The 22,361-nt window shown below is 28.8% G+C and overlaps 1 long non-coding RNA gene across 1 annotated transcript; it reads right to left on the bottom strand.

Annotated features, from left to right (window-relative positions):
- Positions 1-1,215: 1,215 nt before the first annotated feature.
- On the bottom strand, positions 1,216-6,345 carry LOC147810919 (uncharacterized). The gene is made up of 3 exons (XR_015433024.1): positions 6,232-6,345; positions 2,128-2,277; positions 1,216-1,336 (listed from the first exon to the last, which is right to left on the bottom strand). It is a non-coding gene; the product is annotated as an uncharacterized LOC147810919 (long non-coding RNA).
- Between the last annotated feature and the right edge of the window lie 16,016 nt (positions 6,346-22,361).

The following is a 22,361-nucleotide window of genomic DNA, read 5'->3' as shown; positions in this document are numbered from 1 at the left end:
GGGTGCAAATGAATACCTCAAAACCAACCTCAAATATACCTTAATATATACCTCCAGAGGTATATATGTTTCAACTTGAGGTGCTTAATTTTACATCTGGGGAGAGGTAGATATTTACTACTTTAAAGTGTTTCATTTTCAACCTTAGGTTATTACTTATCAGCTTGAAGTATATTTATTTACACTTGTGGAAGTATTTATTCAACAACCTAAAGTGTGTCATTTTACACTTCAGGTTATTATAAATCAACCTCAGGTGTATTTTGTTCCACTTCAGGTAATTATTTTTCAACCTCAGGTATCTAATTTTATGCTTGTAGAGGTATATATTTTTCAACCTGAGGCATATCATTTTACTCTTCAGGTTATTTCAAATCTACCTCAGGTGTAATTTTTGATAGTTGGAAAGGTGATTTTTTACTAACGTAAGGTGTATTATTTTTCACCTCAAATATAGGTTTTTATGCTTGTAAAGGAAATTTTTTTAATCAAACTAAAATATGCCATTTTTCCCTTCAGGTTATATTTTTTTATGCTAATGCTGGTAATTAAATATAATTAAAATGTTTCTCCTTAGACTGCTAATTTTTAACCTAAAATATATATCTTTTCACTTGTAGAGGTATTTATCACTCTGATGGAGTTTTTAATGTTACACATTAGGTGGTAATTACTTATTAACTTTTTACGGTCTGTCTTAATTTTCACTGCTAATCCTGATGCTAAGAAACTATTTTCTAAACACATAGGCGGAATACGGATGAATCTTTCTTTCGAAAGAATTTTCGACTGATTTCCATGTATTGTGTGAAGAAAAGTAAAATGCAATGCAAAGAATATATCTTCCTTTAATTTTGAAATACAACCCATTGGAATGTATTCTTCCTCACACAATTCAGAATAGGAATTTTCACTTAACGCCTTTAATTTATAGTTTGTGAACCTTGTGCTAATTTGCAATTAAATAGTTCATAAAATTTATTAATCTTGAATTAACATGTAGAGTTGAATAATGTTAAGTATGCTGACTCATAAACCTTAAAAGAACATTTCAAATGTTTCTGTAATTTTAATAATTTCAATTAAACTATCGTGAAAAGAGGATACATTTGTTTCAGAAAAATGTGGGAACTCATTTATATAGAACAGATGTTAAAGGCGCTAATTTTTTGTAAAAGCGAAATAACAGCAAATTTAAATAATTTAGCCAGCTTGCAAATAAAAACTTTTATTAACAAAAAAAAATTAATTTTTCGTTCAAGAAATCAAAATTCTTGACAATTACTCTGCTTCTTCTGCAAGTTTGCTGTGCTTACGTTATTTGGAGCATTGGAACCTATAAATAAAAAATTTGAATTAGCGAGAGTCATATTTACATTGATAATGACAAATTTTAAAAGATTAGAATAATATTTTAAAGCTTATTTCGTTGCATAAATCACCTTTTATTATTATTTCTATTCAATTTTGAATAAATAAATGGTTTCTTTAGTAACAGCAGATGAATAAGAATAATAATAATGACCTGCAAAACTCTCCTCCCAGTATATTTCAATTCTTTATTTTGACTGTTTAAACATATCACTTAAAAAAGCTAATTTTTCTATAAGATGCATATAAAAACTGCTGTAGAAATAACACGCTTATTGAAATTCTTAATTTTCCAATAATTCAACCGACCATTTTTAATTATGGATTGTTATGCTGATATTTAAATTTTTTTCTCAGCAAATTTTGAATAAATTCAATTACACTGGCCTGCTTGTTTAAATTTTTAGTCCAATTTCGCAAAAGAAATTGTACTAAAACCAATTCTCAATGCTGCTGATTCCGAAAATAATTGTCTATCACGTAAGGTTTTTAAAAACAAAAGGTCATTTTCAACCTTTTATTTAATGTGATCAAGAATCAATCATCTTTTAATAAAAGAATGTAGAACATCAATGTTTTGTGTTTTTCATGCCCCATCGAAATAAAAGCAACATTAAGTTTATATGTTTACTTGCCTGAGAGAATAATTTAAGATAATGCTATAAAATAATGTTTTCAAAAATCAAAGATCATGCAAACTTTATCAGTAATTTTTTAGGTGAAAAGATTTCATTGAATCAAAGGAGAATAATTTACTTGTCTTTTTTCTTTTTGGTGTATATTTAGAGTTACTCCCAGGGGAAGGCTCTCCAGTTACTAGTCTCCACTTCCTCCTAGCTGCAGAGCACGTATTATTGACAGCCTTATTCAAACCTTGAAATTCTGGATGCCATTTACGGAGCAGCTCTGTAAAAGTTGCATGTTCAAGTTGAGTAAAATCAAGTTATATAAAAGTTGCATAGCAAGTTTCATTTGGAAATTTTCAGATGAGATTTTTTTTTAAGAAATTGAAGGAAATTGAAATATATATTTATATAACTTTGATAAGTTACTAATGTTGACAACAAAAATCCAGAGTCAATAATACTTTTAAACTTTTTTAACTACAATATAGGCAGATTAAGTATAGGTTCACCAAAATGATTTTAATATTTAATTGAAATAATAAAATTATTTTTTTGGAATAGCTGTCTCAGTAAATTTGTTTTATACAATATTCTTTGTGGATTAAAGATAAAAACTATTTTATTAGAGCACACTATTTATACGAAAAGTTTTCATGTTCTTTTAGTCTCTTTACGAGTCTTCACGAGTCTTATTAAAAATAAATTGAAAATCATTCCAAAATATTAAACTGCATCATGTTGATCTAGAATAATATTCAAGATTTTGCCTTAGCGGACTAAAAACTAAAATAAAACTAAACACAGTGGCGCGACAGCCCATAGAGGGTCAAGGTCTACTGTGCCCATTTCAGTGTTCTTGACCTTGGGCTCTGGGATGCAGGAGCAGATGTTCCGGTTAGGTGGTCAGCCGAAAGCGGAACCCCCAGTGTTTAGTTCCCAAGCATGCTTGGTACTCATTTATCGACCCACTGAAGGGATGAAAGGCTGAGTCAACCTTGCCCGGCCCAAGGATCGAACCCAGGACCTGTGGCACGGAAGAGCGGGGCGTTGCCTTAGTGGACTAAACGGACAAAAAGTTTGAATTTTGCATGAGAATTTTTTAAGTGGATGCCAGTTTTCTTTCACCTATAGTTGCCTTTTTGCTAACTAACTTCAAATATTATTTAATAGGTGATACACATACAAATACTTTTAAGATACTCAACTAAACCAAGCTTATGTATAAAAGGGCAAGTAAACTTAAACTAGGCTGCATTAATTTCTTCGTAAAAATTTTAGTAACTTGTACTTGTCAGAATTCAATATGCTGTTGCTGGAATTATTATGGTGTTATTGAAGAAATGATTTCTGGTGAAAAGATGCGTTCTCTTAATCTTAATTTTAATGTTGAACTAAGCCATATTACACAAGTAACTAATTCTGGCAACTTTAACTTAATTCCTGTGACAAATATATCTGTTTGTATTTCCATCCAGTGCGATGACACTGGAAAAATTTATTTTGCTAATGTGGTGAACAATCTAGAATTAGAATAACTTTTTTCTCTCTAGAGGCAATGTATATGTAAGTTCAGTAATCCCCGCTTATATACACTGGTTATCATAAATTAAGGAAAAATCACAAAAATAGCGATAACTCTTTCAAAAGTAAGCCAAACCGTGCAAAATTTGCATATGTTGTCCACTAAGAGTAGCTGAGTAAAATTGCAATATGCAAATTAGTGGCGCTGCACTCGGCTTACGTCATCTGCCTGGAGCATAAAAGTCCAAGTTTGAGAGAAAGCACACAAATTTTACTGTGATTGCGACATTGAAAATCTGAGATAGCCAATTCGTAATAATGACCTCTAGGCATCATTTGCCTGAAGAACTACGATGGAGAGCCATCGGGAGACTAGAGGCAGGGCAGAGTCAATCAGAAGTGGCCAGATGGCTAAATGTGAGTCCATCTGTGGTTCATAGACTTTGGAGGCAATTTCAAACCACAGATTCGGCATCTAGGAGGTTCAGTCAAGGACGGCCAACTGTTACGACCAGTGCCGATGACCGATATTTGACATTAAGTGCACGCAGGAATAGAACCGCTACTCCGACACATCTTAGATCCTCTCTTGCTGCAGCCACCGGAAGGTTGGTGTCAACGTCAACTGTGCGCAGAAGGCTCCACGAAGGTGGTCTGTATGCGAGACGACCAGCCATTTGCGTGCCGCTCACATCACGCCATAGGAGAGACCGTTTGCAGTGGGCCCGACAACATGTCCACTGGACGTCAGATCAATGGAGGCCTGTTCTCTTTACGGATGAGTCCAGGTTTAGTCTAGAAAGTGACAGTAGACGTTATTTGATATGGAGAGAACCTGGGACCCGTTATCATCCATCAAACATCCGTGAAAGAGATGCATACGGAAGAGGCAGTGTCTGTGTTTGGGGAGGCATATCCTTAGGAGGGCGCACATACCTCCATGTCTTTCCAAGGGGAACCGTGAATGCTCAGGTTTATCGAGACAACATCCTTGATGCTTATGTGCGCCCATATGCCGGGGCAATTGGTGATTGCTTCCTGTTACAGGACGATAATGCAAGACCACACAGAGCTCGCATTGTTGATGATTATCTTCAACAGGAAACAATTACTCGCATGGAGTGGCCAGCTCGATCCCCGGACTTGAATCCTATCGAGCACGTTTGGGATGCTCTAGGGAGGCGTGTATCTGCCATCAATCCGCCCCCTCAGACCCTTGCCACGCTTGCAACTGCTTTACAAGAGCAATGGCTCTCACTTCCTATTGAACTGATAGACCGCATAATTGAAAGCATCACACATCGCTGTTTGTGCTGTATTGCTTCTAGAGGCAATCATATTTCATATTAAAGGTACTTTTTCTATTGCAAACCGATACTTCCAATTTGTTTATTTTATACATGTGCTAATTTCTATACTACTATTAATGTCTGATAATTTCTTTTTATGTTGTTTAATACCTTACTATGTGTTGTATATTGTGGGTAAGTTTCATAAAATTCCATGTGTAATTTCTTGAGTTATCGCGATTTTTGTGAATTTTCCTTAATTTATGATAACCAGTGTATAATGTAATCGCTGTTAATATCAATCACTTATAATTACCGAAATTATTCGGTTCTGATTTTTTTTCCATTGATATTATAGTTTTCTGTGATCCTTACATAATTTAATGTTATTAGAATTTAATTTTCAAAATTCTTTATTTATTAGCGTTATATTTTTATTTACTCTGCACATTTAAAAATAAAAAAAATTCTTTTCTTTCTCTGCGATAATGTTAGAATTTCCAATTTCTCATCATTTCTGGAGTTTAAAAACAAAATATTTTTCAGATTATGAAAATTTATGAAGTTTGCTTTATTAATTTGTGAGGGGGGTTAAAAAATTAGTTCACTAAAAGTAGCTTGAATCTTATCTCATATTACATATATTTTTATTAAAAAAAATTTCAGATTTTATTAGGAATTCTCATATATTCTTTTATGAAATTTGTTGATTTGATATGGTAAACTTGTTTCCTACCTTAGAATCACCTGTTAATAGTAAACATTAATTTAAAAAAATGAATATTTACTTCGAAAAACAGGATTGTTTTTTTTCTTCATGTTTGTAAATATATATTTTTATGAAAATGCAACTTTTGAAGAAATATTAAAATTTTTGTGTGATGTATTTACCCTGATTGCAATTTTTATTGTATATGTTTATTTTATTAGTTAAATATGTATGTTAGATTTTTGTTGAAGGCAACAAATATGCATTTCGTTCCTTACAATAGTATTATTTATTTGTTTTATTACCTGCAATACATAAAAACTGTTAACTTTCAATTTTCAGTGATTTATTTATAAGAGAAATTATGAACCTTTTACTCAATCAGCTTGCATACTGCTACGTTAAAACATATACATTTAAGCAAAACAAAAAGAATAGTTATATTTGAATAAATTACAAACAATAAAATATACTGTGCGTAACCTGCTGTAACGATTCACCAGTAACGTTACCCTAAACAGCGACGAGAAATATTTAGATTGATCTGTCTTATTGCTAAGCCTACAACAATAGCCTCAAAGAATATCCTCCGACTTAAATAATGTAAGATCAGGACGCGTCTTTAAAACAAAAATAATGAAATTTAAGTTTGAAAATTGAAGCATATTTGATTAAAAGTGACAAAGCTAAATTAATAAATGTCAAGCACACTTACCGAATTTTAAAGAAACTTTCGATTGTAAACACACACGCCATTTGCCGGCTAGCACGGAACTCTGGGAAGTGAGCTAGTTGATATGAAGTGTACTTTAAACAACCTTAAAACAACCTTAGGTATAAATAAATTATATTTTTTATACCTCGTAAATACCTCTTTTGTTACAAGTGTAAAAAAAACAACCTGGTGAACCTTAAAAACTGCCTCATGATTCTGGTTGATATGAAGTGAATTTTAAACAACCTCAAAATAAGCTTAGGTATAAATAAAAGGACTTCATATACCTCAATAAATATCTCACTCTCGTTAGTTGAAATAAGGTCAATTTTTTTATACCTCAAAAATACCTCTTTTATTACAAGTATCAGAAAATCAACTTGATATACCTTAAAAATCACCTTATCAGTCTGGTTGATTTGAAGTGAATTTAAAACAACCTCAAAATAAGCTTAGGTATAAATAAAATGACTTCATATACCTCAATAAATATCTCACTCTTTTTAGTTGAAATAAGGTAAAAAATTTTACACCTCAAAAATACCTCTTTTGTTACAAATGTAAGAAAATAAACCTGGTATACCTTAAAAATCACCTTATCAGTCTGGATGATTTGAAGTGAATTTTAAACAACCTCAAAACAAGCTGAAGTATATATAAATCAACCTCGTACACCTTAATTACAACCTTTACGAGGTATAATTTTTATTTCTGTTTTCTCTGCAACCTTAAATATACCTCAAATATACCTCAAAACAACCTTAATACCTCAAAAATACCTCAAATCAACCTTAAATATACCTTAAATTTTCATAAGGGCCTTAAATATGAAACTTCGGATAAAATCTTAAACAGGAAAATGATAATTTAATTTAAGCTTAGCATTTCCAAACTTCATCCAAAATGAGTCCATATTTTCTCTTCCAATGATAGAATCATAGTTTAATTTCATTTCGAACAGCCCTTGCGCGTGACTGTTGACGCAGTACCTGCGTCAGACTCTAAGAAGTATCTAGTTAGGATTGTATTTCCAATTAGAGTTAACCAACCAGGTTATTATTTCTTCTAGTTTTGAATTACTTTGTATAATTTCAAAATGAGTTATTTTTTTATTTTTATGAAGTCTTCTGACAGTAACTCTTTCAAAACGTGATTTATCACTCTATTAAGGTGGTCCTAAAGCCGTATACCTGTAATGTTAAAAACCGCCGAACAGTTGCACAGATTAAATAGCGTACTAAGGGTCTCAAAATTTTTCACGACATTTAAAAATCTTGTTAGCCAGAACCTAAAATGTTTATTTTTGGAAAATTAGGTTGTGAATTATTTTTAGAAGCATATAAAAGTTTTGTTACATTTGATTTTGTAGTTCTGGTTCTGGAAATTAGATGGCGCTACAAGGCTACGAGAAATGTGAATTTACCGCTAGTGAGGACAATTTGCGAAAAAAAGCATAAAATACTTATTTATATTCTCATTAATTGCAAATTCTTTTTATTTTAGGTATTAATACAGATTGTTAGCTTTATTCCAATAGCAGTTTTAAAACATTTTATTGGGTATTTAATTTGTTTAACTGTTCGGGAGAAAAGTCACTAATTAATAATTTTTCCAGCATCGAAAATCAGAATATTTTGTTTTTTCAGTTGTTTACGAAAGCGCTTGAAAGAGAGTTATTCAGGATTTAGCGACTAGCATCAGCAATTTTAATGTTTGCATTGATATCACGTAGCTTTCATTTATGTTGTTTCTTCACATTTAAATTCGAAATAAACTTGATAGTTTAACCAAAGAAAAATCGTTGGAAATCTAGATGCAAAGGTGTTAAAACATCGTGTTTCTTTTGTTAAAACTTAGAGACATAAGAATAATTTAATCTACATACTCTGTTGAAATTTCTGGCAAATGTCTCAAAATAAAATTATCTGTTAGTTAGTTTTACTAATATTTATACGCTACTAAAATATTTCTATCAAAATCGTTATATTTTCTAAACGAATAAGAGCTCAATATTTTTTTGTTTTCTCAAGAATCGGAAGTTTAAAAAATTGTATTTAATGTTAGTACGTACACAAAAAATCAATTTCAATCTTGCATTATTTGGAAATTATTATTATCAAATAAAATAGATGATCCTGTTAATTAATGACCTATTATTAATAATTTTTTAAAAATATATATATAGCGATTAAAGTGTTAAATTCACTTTTTGTGTATTAAGTGTTGATGGCACTGGAATTGGGCTAACTGGAATTTCTCAAAAGAATTTTAAAATTTGCAAGCATTTTGTCTTCAAAAGCATCTACTAGAGTTTTGAGTACGGATAATTTAATTAAAAAATATAGCTTTACTTTTGAGTATTTTATTTATTCAAAAAGCAGTATTGTGATGGCAAATTTTGCAATTTGAGAGAACTAAAATTTACAAATTTTATAAATATGATCTTTCTTTTTTTTTCTTCTGAAAATAGCATGTTGAACTTTTGCAATTTATTTTAACTGCAACTAATTTTAACTAGAACCTGGTTACAGTGGTTTCACTCTTTTTATATATTTGTTTATTTTATAACATAATTTAAAGTTTATTAGAATAATAAAGAGTTGTTACCTTATGCATACACATACATTTATTAATTTTTTGCCCATTTAAATTTTATTATATTTAAATTATATTATATAGATGAATATTGGAAAAAATTTAAGCAATTTTGCATTAATAAAAAATGCTTAATTTATGATTATCATAACAAAAACAATCAAACGACAGTATGCCATGCTCCTGTATACATTCCTACTGCACCCTATTAAAAGAAATTTTCTACATAAGTAAGGTATACACACTTCCTTTGAAATAATGGCATTGAGTAGAGTACACACTGTGTGATTTTTGTGCCTTCAGCCCTTGGTTTTTCAAATTAACCATGTTTATGATTATAAAAAAATATTTGAAAATATTTACATTTTTAAATGTAATATAGAAGATTTTTGTATAAGTATATCCTTCAAAATAAGTGACATTAAAGCAGTAGCATTTAATTGAATGTATTAAAAATTTATGATTATTCTGTTTGCGCTTTTGAAATTCGAATAATACTTTTATTTTCGTCCAACTAAGATTATTAAAACCCTTTTATATAAGATAGGTTAAATTTAATTATGTCAAATTATAATTTGAATACCTTCAGTTTGAAAGCCTTTGTTTTTTATTAATATCAATTAATATTAAAACATGCAGTCTATAAATGTTGATTATTGCTTCAATTTTAAGATATCATTTTTTAAAAGAAACACAGTTGTCTAATAATGACTGATGTTTTATAGTTTTGCTAAATGGTAGAATAGAATTGTATTACCAGTGCTTTTGCAGATGACTTTTTTACCTTTTTTTTCATTCCGTCTGATTAAGAAAATGTTTAAAAAAAGTTTATCTATTTTCGATAGTTTCGATTATATAACTTCAGTTTTATCCAGGATTGGCATGATTCTTTTTCTTTTTGAGACATTCATTTGAGAAAAAAGAAAAATTTTAATGCAGAATTTATCCCTATATTCACAGTGTTGTTAAGTTTTTTTAAATTTTGATTTTATCAATATTAAAAGTCGTATCTAAAGTAACAAAAAGGAAAGAAATGTATGTAAATTATTTGATGTCAAAAATTAACTGATAAATGTTAAAGGATACTAGTATTTGTTAATAAAAGCTCCATGAAATCTTCAAATTGTACCATATATAAATAATAATGTTAAATAATTTGTTGTTTAATAACCATTATACATATTTAGTGTTGTTTATCTGATAGCAAAAACTTTAAAATTCTGCAGCAGTTCGATCAAAGCCTAAGAGGTTTAAATTAACACTCTTTGCATTAGAATTCTGCAAATATTCTTTACTACTTTTTTCAAAATAATTTTATATAGTGATATAGTTGAATAAATTGACCAATCTAAATCCTGTAAATGTTATTATACAAATAGTGACGAAAGTTAGGTTTTGTGTTCGAACTACGAAATTCTTTTTCAGTCTTCCTGTTTTTATATAATTTAAAATTTTACTTCCTTTGGCAATTTTTTTACGTTTTTATTTAAAAAAAAAAAAACTTTATTCTTTTAAATGTAACAAAAGTTTTAAATGTAACCACTAATTAAGAAATGCAGTCCAGAAATATAGTTGACTTTTTTTTTTTTTTTTTGTATTAGCTCAATTGACCATCAGAAACATTTTATTAAAATTATTTGCCATGGTAGATTGTTTTTACCTCTTATTCAAAATATTTACCTTATTTTTACCCAAAATGATGAGTTAAATTAAAATGTTTTCCTTAAATTAAAGGAATTGAGACCAAAAATATATGTTATATGGTTATGAAAATCATATTTCTAATCTCATTTCTTAGGATGTACTTTTTATGTCTTGATCAAAGTTGTAACAATTGAACTGAAATTGTTGAAATTTTTTTTTTTTTTTTTGATATTTAAATTGAATATTTTTTTTATTTTTTTTTGTGAAATGATTATTTTTTAGCTTTGATGGATTCCCTCTCCATGAAATCTTCACTATATTAGGAAACTTGTCTCTATTTATATTTTTACCTTAGGTTATGCAATTTGGAACTAAAATTATAAATTTTATTTTGGTGTGTTTAATAACAGACTTAAATCACAAAATTTATAAAAAACATGTGGTGTAACTACCAATATGATTATTAAACATCGATTCACTACACACAGCCATGAACTTAATACAACTCTCATGGCTAAAGCTCAAAACCTGGTGACCTTAATCCAGCTCTCCTGGTCTTTCACAAATACAGAGGGGATGAATTGTGGCGTAACTACCACTACTATTTTTTAACATCAATTCACTTATATATAAGACATGATAACTTGATTCAATTTTGAGATACCTTTTGATAGATGAAGGTTGGCATTGTCTAATGGCTCGTTCACTGCAAAGTCTCTCTTTTCTTTTCTTTATTTATGGGGTACTCAAACCCAGTAAAATTTTAGGATATGGTACAACTCTAATTCAAACATTCGTTACATCAGTAATAATCTTTTATTCCAGCTCAACATCGAAAATAAAAGTGGACCTCAAATTTATATTAATATAGTAATTATTAAGATAAGTTTTGACTTTGATACTTTTTATACAATCCAAAAAGAGTTTTATTTTATTTTTCTTTAAGTAAAGAAAAATTGGTACTTTAAAAAAAATTAGGACACGAAACAAACATATTGTTTTATTGATTTTCCGAATAATTTATTCCGTATTCGACGACATTTGCTGATCACCTAATTATTTATTTGGTTCACATAATTGTGAGTAGTGACTTGTTGCGAAATGAATCGTTTAAAATAAATTGAAGTTTAAAAAAAAAGAGAAGATTTGTTAGTTTCACAAACTGATAATTTTTTCATATTTTAATATCTTTAATTTAATAATTTTTTAAGTTACTTTAATAGTGATGCTTTCTGTATTTATCTTTTAAATAATAAGTATAAAAAACAAAAAAACGAAATATTCATAATATTGAATAATGGAATATGCTGTTACAAGAAATAATAAGCAGCTTTCGTTAAAAATAATAATATAGTAATGCATTAGCTTAATGTTTTAAAACATTTTTAATTTAATTGCTAATCTCCTAACAAAAAAAGAAAGAAACAGACTGGACATCATTTACCAAGGCCGGATTTACGTATAAGCTGTAGCTTGGGGCCCCGAGATGACAAGGGCCCTCAGAAGCCCAAAATGCTTCTTTTCTGCATTATCGGACATAATAAATATAAATAAATGACTGAATAAAACAAAAAACTTCATTGTCATTAGAATGAAACATATCATCTTTCAAGCAATTTAAGTATTAATAAATATTTATAAATAAATTTTTTAGTTTAAAAGATAAAAAAGTTTTTTTTTTTTTAACCCCTTCATTCGATCATTAGACTATTTAATATCTGTTTCTAAGGATCAGAATTTTCCTTTTGTTTTACTTTAAAAGTGTACAAATTATATATTCAATGCTTTCATGTGATATGCAGCAGTTTTAAATAGCACTTAAAAATATCTAAAATGACTGAAATTGTCAATTCAAAAAACAATTACTTTTGAATATGAAATTAAATAACTACACACGTTTGTTTTGCAATCTCATTTTATATAGCATTATTAGGAGACAGTTGCGTGTGGATGTGATGATGACGTAATGAAAGAGGCATACAAAAAAAGCAAATTTCAGTTAAAATCCTCAATATTATATTTTTAAACTCCTCGAAAAATGTAGTAAAAGAGGTATGCAAATTAACTGTCGCAATCATATTAATATTAAGTAAGAACGAAACAGAAATGATAATGTTGAATCACAAATGAGACAGGTGGTATGAAAGACAGCGAAACCTATTTGATTGGTAAAACTAGAAGGCGTTTCTAAAATTCTGAAATCTATCAGGCTTTAATTTTTTTTCAGTCACAAAATTTATCAGTAATTAAAAATAATACATTTATTCCCAATATTGGTTCTGTTTTTTCGTTGATTAAAATGTTTAACATTAACAGATAGTTGTCTTTTAAAACATTCCATTCCATAATAAAATTCATTCCATATTCTACAATTGTAATTATCTAAAACTAATTGATATAAAGCATTAGTGTGTTTCATTGATATGTTGAATGCTCGTTTTGACTGGATGCTGCTCTTGCACATCCTAGCCACTATACACAAAGAGACGAGCTGATACTTCAAACCCGTATTACATTTATTCTCTCTGATATTTAATAGACCCTTTAATAAATCCTTAAAAATATAAGCCAAAAATTTACATAAATAATGACAATTTTTATTCTTGCACTAAAATTTAACAAATGTACTTGAAACAATTAAAAAGAAAGCAAAAGTAATGAAGAAATATTTTTAATGTAAACATCAATTAGGTAAATAATATCAGCTTACGAAATGTTCTTTTTATTTTTACAAACAGTATTAATATAACGGCCCTCACCTGCTCCAGGGTGTAGGGACTGCTGGATTGGGAATTGACAAGGCTACTGATTTGAATATTAGTAGTCGTAAACTCGAAACTGGGTTGGCTGTGCAATGACTGTTATAAAATAAATTAATAAATGTGGGCGGGATAGCCTGGTTGATGGGGCTCTTGACTCGTGTTCGTGAGAATTGGAGTTTGAATCCAGCCGGCAGAAGAATACCCATGTATAAAATGGTGACTGACGCATGTTAAATCTGTTGGGGTCACAAAGTCCTCCAAGTTCTCATAAGAAATACCTCTGGGTACTGATCCAGCAGTTCCCTTGTCTTCTGGCTTCGGTTCAAAATTACAAGGCTACCGAGTTAAACATTGGTAGTCGTGAACAATTGAGAATCGTAAAGAAAAAACGATTGAGAAAAAATTAGCAAAAAATCATTAAAAATTGCAAATAAAATATATTCAAAATGAAATTTAAAAAAACTCTGTTAAATATATAGTGGCCCTTCCAGCATGCCAAATTTTTACTCTGTGCTTAAAATTTGTTTCTGTTGTAACTTTTTTCTATCGTTCAAAAAATATGTGCAATAAAAGAAAGGTTCTACATTATAGTCTCATCACAATTAATATATTTAACAATAAAGTAATATCAAATTTTTAAAAAAATTTAATGTTAATACTCAACAATAAAAAATAATGACAGTTTACTTTAGGTGTACAGAAATAGAATTGAACTTATAAGGGCTCCACCAAGCTTAAATCCGGCCCTGTCATTTACTGATGAGATTTGAGATTAAACCTTACTAAACTGATGCCAAATGTTGATAATTACTTATTAAAGTATCAGGTTCATCCCTCCCTCTAAAAGCATTTATTTATTGCTTAGTTATTTTATATAACAGATAATAAATTTTAATTTGACTCGTTTTAATTTGAATTTAATTAATAAATGTATAAAATTAACATGTGTTTTTTCTTAAGTTTTTCACACTACACTTCTCTACAGTTAAAAATTTATATCTGTCACAGTAAGTAGCACTATACCAGCTGTCAAAAATACATTTGAAGTTGATGAATTTACAAAAAATTAATATCAGGTAAGCAGGGGTCTACGAGACAAAAAAGTTTGGGAACCAATGATCTAGGAGATAACGCAGCTTGTTTTGTCAATAGAATAATGGTTGCATTTAGAGCACTTTGGTTCTCAGAAAGAGTTCAAGATATTTAGTGGTGATTGTTCTATTTGCGGATAAAATGGTAATAAACTCTGCTCAGGGAACGATTTGTGTTGTCAAAAGCTCAGGAGCTCCGGAAGAGATACGAGTACTGTAGCTAGTCGGAAAGTAGTATAAATTTCGATCGCAATTTAATTCAGTTATTAATAATAATAAACCTTTCGGTGATAAAAGAAAAGAGTTTTTTTTTTTTTCATTGATAATTAATTCCGTTTTTATACTTAATCGAGATTTTGTACGTTATTGTATTTTTTATAAAAATTCGATACTTTTTTTTTAACATGAATATTAACTTCAAATCCACAATAAAAATATCTTTTTTACTTAATTTTTAGCAAACATTAGTACATTAGAAAACATCAAAGAACACCCAGAAAGTTTGAATAAAAATATATTTTACAGAATTTAAATGAAAATAACTTGTGAGCTAGAGATTTTCTTAAAAAATTAAACACTAGAATTGGCAAAATTATTTTAGCTCGGAAGCTAACGGTACATAATATGTGATTAGCGTTGAAAACTCTAAAGCAGTGTTTCTTAACCTTTTTGGTATAATGGACCCTTTTTAAAAAATTTTAAGAAGTCACAGACCACCCCTTGTAAAAAAATTATTGCAAAAATCATTAATTATTTTTACTTTACTTTATTTTCAATTGAAATAAAATTCGAAGGCTACTTAGTGTTTTTGAAAATGTTAAATTTTTTTATGGTTTGCGAATGTTCTTTTCCTCACATTATGGAGGATTGCTGGCATATCTAAGAGAAAAGAGTAAAGGGACGGCTCATAAAAAATGAGGGGTAGATTATAAAAATAACAAATCGGACGTAATCAGGGGGTTGCCCTGCTGCTGCAAACTGAAAGTCGGTTGGTGGAGAATGTTAAAAATATGACAGGGATATTAGAGGGTCCGCACTGAATTTGGGATATCTCAATCACCTAGTTTCAAATATGTATGTATTTTCATCTTTTAGAAGAAAAAAAAAGATCAATGTTATTTAAATATTATTGATCCAATCGTCTTAAAAATAGACGGCGGACCCCCAAAGTATGACGCATGGACCCCTAAGGGGTCCATGAACCACAGGTTAAGAAACCCTGCTCTAAAGCGTTACATGAAAAATTAATTTCCATTACAGATTATTTGCAAAAACCGTTTAATTTGGCAGTTTACAAATTCATTTTTGTTAAATTTGCTTTAATTTAATTTTTAAAAATAGTGTGTACACACAGATATATATATAAATATTTGGATTGTAATTTTTACAGCAGCAAATAGCATTATTAAAATTTATAATAAAATAATGCCACGTCAAAAATTTAAACGCATTTTTAGCGTGAATGAAATAAAATTTTATTTATTATCTTTACTTCATGTAGAAATTACGGCTTGAGCAAAATTTGATTTTGTATCTTTTATTCCGAAAAATCTAAATACATAATAAAAGATTTTCTCGGCTGTACGCAAGCTAGTTTCAATGAGTCATATGATTTTGTGAAATTAATAAATACCAGCGTATGAACTTTTACTAACTGGGCATCCAAGGCCAAATTAAGTTTTTGCTCTACTTATGGTTAAAACTTAAATAAAACGCAATTGTAATTATTTTTTAAATTTTTCTTTGAATAAAATGTTGCAGTTTTCCACAGTGATTCTTAAGTAACTTTATCAATTTTAATTCGATTTAGTTTAAAATTTAACAGTGTATATTATACTGATGTAGTTCTTATATTATACTTTGATATTTTTTATTGAACGATATGCGGTTTTCCTAAAGACATTTTCCATTGAATATATTACCAATTTGTAAAAAATAATAATAGAAAATGCTCTTCATGCAAAATAAACATCAATAATAATAAACATCTTGTTCAATTTTTTGGTAAAGAAAATAGAAATTTGAAGAAGTTATGAGGCTTATAATTAGCAAATTAAACTTTTAAAAAAGAGCATTTTAGTCTATAATTTAATTTTAATCATTTTCAAGATATTGGTGCTCAGGGATAGGAGTCCTATCTTATTCTCCACTAGTTAGTTACGCCACCGATTAGCATTGGAACTAAAAGACACAGAAACTTTAAGCTATATATCGATTTGAAAATTATAAGGTTTTGCAAAAAATTTTGTACTTGACTTATTAAAACCCTAACACTCAATTATTAAGATAGTTTATTTAATTGTTTTTACAAAAATTATTATATTTTCTATTAAAGTTTTATTGGAAAAAAATTGTGTAAAGAAAGAATCGTTGATTTACTGAAAATTTTTACGCGAATAATCTAAGTTCTAGGTACTTTTAGGTAGCTTTATGTTCAACACAGGAACGAAAAGAATATGAGCTTTGCTTGAGGTAAATTTCTTGGCAAGTAGCATCCTCGAGGTCAGAGGAAGTGGGGTGGAATGTCTGTAAAAAAACCTGTTTTTGAACAATAACACTGAGGGAGAAGTGTATTTAAATTCCATTCATAGACGATGTGTAATTATGTCCCTATTCCCTGAAACTAGAAATTATTCTTTCAACCCATTTGCACAATAAATTTCATTTGAAACGAATTATCCTATTTTTGTTTAATTTGAATGTAACGTATGATTTATTTGACAAGTTGTAATAGAGTGTGTTAATAGCGTCCGTTGGCTCACAATTAGATGATTAAATAACAAATATATAAGTGGTTGACGCGATTCCTTTAAATTATTCAGAAAAAAATTATTATTTCTTTAAGTTCTTTTAAGTTTTAGGAGCTCTAGCCGAAGCGATTACATTTCTACTTCCAACCTTAGCCTAATTAATCTATGTTTTCTATATATTTAGTAATAATCAGAACTGTGTTAGATTTTGAAAAACTTTTCAATCAAACTAATGAGTTATAAAATTTCTATAAGAGAATCCAAAAAAATAACTTAAAAATTTTAAATAAATAATTTACAACTTGGAAAATAAAGTAAATATCTTAAAAACAAGTAGGCCAAAAAATGGGAAAATATATTTAATCAGATCTAAAATAAAAAATGTGGGGCGAATCGTTTTTAAAAATTGTGGGATAAATGTTCGTCGTTAATAGAAATATATTACGAAAGTGGTTTGTTCGAAGTGAGTGACTAACGTCTAAAAGAATAAATTTTTTTCTTTCTTTTTTTTTTGACTACTTGTACTACATAGTTTATAAAATTAATAAATGAGAAACATAACTTTTCATTTCTTTTATTTTTGTAGAAACTGATATGCACTTAATTCGGTGTCAGTTTTTAAATTGAAAATCTAAGGGTACAATTACGCATTAAAAATTAAAAAAAAAACATAATTTCTATTCAACTTATGTGCACACTAGGTTTAAAAGTACAACTATAAATCAATTTAATTTTTTGATTACAAATCAGTGTATCAATTTTAAGAAAAACCAAAAACCTGTAAAGAAGAACTTTTTTAAAGAACTGATAACGTGTACGCTTTTGCATATTTTATCTGTCAAAAGACTTATATATGGCTTCTCGCAATCGGAATTCCTATCACTTTCCCTGTAGCTAGAGTTCAGAAATTTTATTAGATGATAATACAAGTATTCTTCGTTTTCTGACCGTTACAATCAGAATCCTTCTCTCAGTTGATATTTATGGTAAATCGAAATTTAAGACAAGCTAAAATGCCCATATTGTATAATTATTTCAAAATGCCTCGAGCACAATTTATCTACATTCTGTTGTTAATTGAAATATAACCTATTTCCTTCATGAACGACCTATCAGATACAAAACTGAAAAAGAAATAAATAAAATATTCTTTAAAAAAGTTTTTTTTTTAAACCGAAGGAAATAATTCAATTTTTGGTACACAAAAAAACAGGGCGTACCACTTTCGTAAATAACTTTGATCTCCACCGAAAATCCCTCAACCTTACTTCTTTCGATAAACTTCATCAAAGAACGTTCCTCGCATTTCTAATAATATATGTGGGAATTAAGTTTCTTATCTTACGAGGGTCAAAAATAGGCATTTATTCTACTTTTATGTCCACATGAAAATAAAATAGTATGAAATTAGAATGGTTTTTTATGATTAAACGAGGAAAATATTTTTTATTTAAGAAAAATCAGATTTTTTTTCTTTTAAAACAGTTTGATTACTTGAAATCTCTAAAACAGCCTCGTTGATTTGTTAATGACACCGACTGGAAAATATTAGTTTTATTAACCTAACTGATTTTAAGGGTTGAAAAACTTAATGATTTTTTGAGACAGTGTCCTCTTACTTTCTATTATTTGAATAAATTTTAAAAATTTTCCTTTTTGAAACTCATATAGAGTTCGATTGTTAACTTATGTATTTTTCATTTTTCTTCTTCTTTTTTTGAAAGGGTGATTATTTTAGATTAAAATATGAAACTCTTTTATAAAAAACCACAGGAAAAAAAAATGTTGAAGTTCACCACTTGTAATACTTTGCTTTTGTGATCAACAGATAGCCAACTAACTGAAAAATATGATTATTTTTTTTCTTCCATATCTTAAAAATTACTTTTTACGGATATGTGTAATGTAATCTTAATTTATTGTGTAATTAAATATTTTTTTAGAATTTTTTTTTTCTTCATCAAAATAAAGATGAATCTTATGAAATTTTGTCGATATGACTATGGCTTTAAAATTTTATTTAAATAACCCATATATCTTAGGAAAGGAGAGTGGTTACGGCATAAAACATAATTTTTTATGTAAATTTAATGTTATCTAGCTTAGTTTAAAAAATGCATCATTTGTTATTTATGCATGCAAGCGATTTTTCAAAAATAATCTATTAAGGTATTAGAGCATGTATACAATTACAAAAAATAACATTATATTATTCATTTCAACCATTAAATGAACAAACTTGTGTTTTACATATTTATTACAAAAGCACCTAATAGATTTTTTTTTATTTAATTACATTTTGTAAGGCTACTTTTTATTATATTCTTAAATTTAATTATATTCTATTAGGTTACTTAGGTGAAAAATTTATATTATTTATTAAATCTGTAACAAGGAAGTTTGATTAAAAAATATAAAAATATGTGTAATTGCCTGAAAAAATTAAATGGTAATTATTTCTCAAATGCCATACATTTGGTCCTTAAGCCATAAATTTGTTGTCGAACAATGCTTAAAAGTAGTAGAACTAAAACCGCTTAAAAGAACTCTCTGTACATTTAAAAGACGCTCTGTACTTAATATATTCCTTTACTTAACATGAGTACAAATACTTTTAAAGTTTATAACAAATGTTCAAAAAATAAATAAAAATTTATTGCATTGCATCATTTGGTTCATAAGATAGTTTTTTTCATTAAAAAGAAAGAAAATATAAGCAATTATCTACACAATCTATTTTAAAGAAATTTATTTTATAATTACCAAAGACTAAAATAATCAGCATATTTTATTTATTATGTGGTGCCCTAACACAAACATTAAGAAAAATATATTAGCATAAAGCTCTTTTTTCGTCAACTTTTATTTGCAAGATGCAATTTTATTTATTGCGCATTGTTGTAGGGAGAGCAAGATTCTGTGCAGATGCATGGTTCAGAGCAGTATTGACCATATGAAATTTTACGGTCCTAGGAAAAACCATGTTTTTGTATAGTTTTTTCACTCTATAAAAAAGTAAGATTTCCCATAGTTTTTGTTGTTTTGTAAAATAAATCATTTTCTTATGGTTTTTACCATCTTCAGAACAAAGTCTTATTGTTTATGCCACTTTTGTGAACATCTCCTTGTATGTATCATTGGGCACTATAACTTTATTGCAGCTGCACAATATACACAAAAACACTCAAACAGCAGAAAAGCTTTAATAAGCAGAATTTTTTTTTAAAAAAACTAAATATCAAAAAATTTTCTTTTCATGAAAGACTGATAAGGACATGCAAAAATATTAAATAATATTACCAATAAATTGAGTAGTTATTTATTCAATAAATGATACGTAGAAAGAAATCATATCTACAATATAGAAATCATATATTCCAATAAGTTATAAATAACAAACCACTACCTGTCAATAAACATGGGTTAACAATATTTACCTAATTTTTATAGGGAAAAAACAGAGATCTGAAGTAATGTACTACAAGTAGTGAAACTATGTACAATAATTGCTACTTTTTGTGTACTTTGTAGCATAATGTGTTTTTTCAAAAGAAAAAAAAGAGTAGTGCAAAAAAAAAACAAAAAAAACAGTAGTTTGTAGAAATTCCGCAATTATTTTTAACAATTACTTTATAGAATAGAAACGTTTGTTCTAAAGTTAAAAGATCCCTGTGGCTGCAGCTGAGCATAAACAAGAGTTATGTATTTATACTAGTCATTATGAATAAGAGATATCAATTTGACCATATAATCATGCCCAGACAATGTCAGCAATCAATTTAAACATATATTCAAGTGTGAATGTTCACTTATGAAAAACATTGAAGTTATTTAAAAGGAAAGAAACATATTTCCGATGTATTTAATTTCTTAAGCACATAAAATTGCAAATATTAGATAACTTCCTCGCATTTTTCAAACTGAATATTTGTTGTCGAATAAAGCATAAAAAATTGTTGTTTTAGGATAATGTTTTAGAATAACAAACTGGTTCATGCAAACATGAATAAATAATTACTAATAATTTATGGTGTTTCAGCTCATATTTTATTAAAAATCATTTTAAACTTAAGTGTAAATTAAATTCTCCAGTTAAATTCATTTCATTTATTAATCTAAGATTATTTGTTTTACGATACTAGAAGTCGTTCTTTACATATTTACATCAATATACATCATTGCGATACATTGATTTATTTACATCTAGAAACTGTTAAAAGGTAGAATAGCTCTTTTTGAGGTAGCCAATCAACTATGAGTTAGAATCTTTTTGGGAAAGGCTAAACTAGATCTTAGCCTGAGGCGGGGTGTGATTTTCAGCGCCATCTAGTTTTCAAGTTTGAGGCTAGAATCCACTTTAGGACCGCCTTAAGTTGAAAGACGACTTCAAGTTCGCTAAAACGTCGTTCAAACTCAAAATTTGGATACTGCGAAGTTTGAAAATAAGAAAAATTTCTCTGACTCTCTTCTTCCATTTTATGGAGAAAAAAAATGGCTATACCGTTATTTTATACATTTTATACAAGACGTACAATGTCCTTGTATGTATGTATGTCCTTGTAGACGTACAATGTACTTGTCTTTTAATTGTTTTGAGCAATGTACTTTAGGTGAAAATTAGCCTTTTTTTAAATATAAAAGTGGTGTAAGGGGTTAGAGAGAGCTTTGCAATCCATTCAGGGGAAAGAAGTGTCATTTCAGTTTGTAACAAGTAACAAGTTTTATACAAGTTTTGTAAACAAGTTAACAAGTACCAAGTTCTGCATTTTTACCAAGTTTTGTAAACAAGTTAACATGTATAGTTCGTTCACCAGGAGTTGGCACTTGGCTCCACCTCCTCCGACGCAGAGTTCATTTCAGCGCGGGGGAGTAAGAGGAAAAACATTTCCCTGCTTGAAATCGAGATAACCTTGGATGCGCGCAAAGCCTCCACACGGTTTCTTATAGGTAGTTCAATCAGATCACTATGAAGGCAAACCAGTATACGAAAGAGCCCGTTAATAGAAAATCTAGTAAAGTGGTAGAAAATATGTGTCTAAAATTTTGTTTAATTTTTCAATATGATTGGTTTGTCTTACTTACTTGTCTACCACTACAGATTCAATTCTCAAATATATATGACAAATTCTTCTCAGTCACTTTTAAAATAGAATTTGGCTTCATGCGCTCAAACTGTTCACTTTTTAAATAGTCTGCTCAGACTACTTATAAGAAACCGTGTGGGGGCTTTCTGAAGTAGAAGGTGATGGCCAAACACAAACAGTGAATTCTTTTTCAGTCCCTTACCT

This window comes from Parasteatoda tepidariorum, chromosome 4 (assembly GCF_982258835.1).
Source record: "Parasteatoda tepidariorum strain Cologne lab strain chromosome 4, Ptep-v5.0, whole genome shotgun sequence".
NCBI classification, from domain to species: Eukaryota; Metazoa; Arthropoda; class Arachnida; order Araneae; family Theridiidae; genus Parasteatoda; species Parasteatoda tepidariorum.
Note: the sequence above shows the minus strand (reverse complement) of the source record. Positions and strands in the feature narration are given on the sequence as shown.